This window comes from Etheostoma spectabile, chromosome 2 (assembly GCF_008692095.1).
Source record: "Etheostoma spectabile isolate EspeVRDwgs_2016 chromosome 2, UIUC_Espe_1.0, whole genome shotgun sequence".
NCBI classification, from domain to species: Eukaryota; Metazoa; Chordata; class Actinopteri; order Perciformes; family Percidae; genus Etheostoma; species Etheostoma spectabile.
In genome coordinates, this window is record NC_045734.1 from 27,556,432 (window position 1) to 27,558,192 (window position 1,761).

Sequence of the window (1,761 nt, forward strand, 5' to 3'; positions counted from 1 at the left end):
TATTTGTTTTTTGTGTTTCTGTTCTTTTTTTTCTGCCTTTTGTTCTCGCTCCTCTGCTTGCTGTTTGTTTTGGTTTTCCTCCCCCTCATCTCCGATGCCAGCTGACCGCCCACACCTGCTCCCCGTGTACAATCAACCAGCCTATTCTCCACACCGCTCCCGCCCGCTTCCACACCTGTCTGCCATCATCATCACCACCATATATCTACTCCGGCCTTCACTCCAGTCTTCACCTGATCGTTGTCGCAACTACCTGGTGAACTCCTCGTACCGATAGCGCTAAGAATAGTAGCTTATCTGTTTGCATGTTATTTCCATACCTACCTCTCTTGTGTTTCCCTCTCAGTTTCGCTCCGGTCAGCTGGCTCCTGGCTCCCCTCCTGGTCCTCCTCCCTCAGCGCCCCCCCCTCGTCCTCGTCTTCCATCCCATCTGCTGCACGTGTCAGCCTCCGATCCCCACTGTCCCCTCCTCAGCCATCTACTCCCCGGACTCGCCCTCCTGCCATTCCCCGTGTCGTCGTCCTCCTCCTCTGCCTTTGCTCCCGGTCCCCTCAGGACTCAACACCGGCATTCCCCGCACCATTCCTCAGCGTCACTGGTTCCCTGGCTCCCATCCCCGGGTCTCGTACATCCGTCCACCCACTCCCCTTTCCCTCTTTTTCCACTTAATAAATACCATACCCGTGAGCTGTGCGTTTGGGTCCGTCCTTCCCCGTAACATATATATGTATACTGTATATAATATATATATATGTATACTGTATATAATATATGTATGTATGTATACTGTATATAATATATGTACATGTATGTATACTGTATATAATATGTAGGTCCTGCTGGTCTGGACTATCTGCATACTGCTGAAGCAATGCAGACATGGAGAAAGAAAATCCATGTACATAATTCCACACGTGTAATTCATAGATTTGATGCCTTCAGTGATAATCTACAATGTAAATGGTTATGAAAGTAAAGGAAACGCATTGAATGAGAAGGTGTGTTCAAACTTTTGATGAATGAAGGCATAAGGCTGTGTCATATCCCAAATATAAGTAGAAAATTGCACATTAAAACTGTCACTTTATTTAGTTTGGCCTTTTATATTCAATTCACTTTAATATATTTAAAAAAAAAGAATGGTGGGAATGATTTCCTTTCATTTGTTTTAAATTCAACAAGCAATTTGGTGTATCTTAGTGGTGTATCTAATACTGAAAGGAGCAGAAACGCAGAACTGAGTGCACCTTAATATCGGTTTATTTATCGCGTGTTACTGCATGTCGGATATTTTCCTCATACTGGGAAGGACCCTGCACCTATTTTTGACTTTTGAGAAACTGTTCTGAAGATGTTTGTTTTCTTTCAAAGGTGTGGGCTGCTTAGTCAGATTCTGGCCCTATAAATGAGGGTGGATTCACCTCCTCTGGGGGGCGGTTTTCTGCATGGCGGTGCACAGTTTGCATCCTTCCCATTTGAAAGTGTAAGGAAACCGTTCTGTCGTATAATGCCTTCAGCTGTGGGGGCTTTTTGAGTTTACTGAGTCACCAGCTAAATTAGGTCAGAAACAAACCATCACTGCAACCCCGGGATAAATAAATGAGAATAAATATCCTAATGTGTGTTGTGGGATCACCAGATATGGATGATTAAAGTATGGCAAATCAGTCAGAGGCTTATATGACATCGCAAGAAATCTCTGCAGTCAGCCTGACCTTGGAATGAAGAGAGGATGAAAAACAGTAAATATTCTCTCTGGCA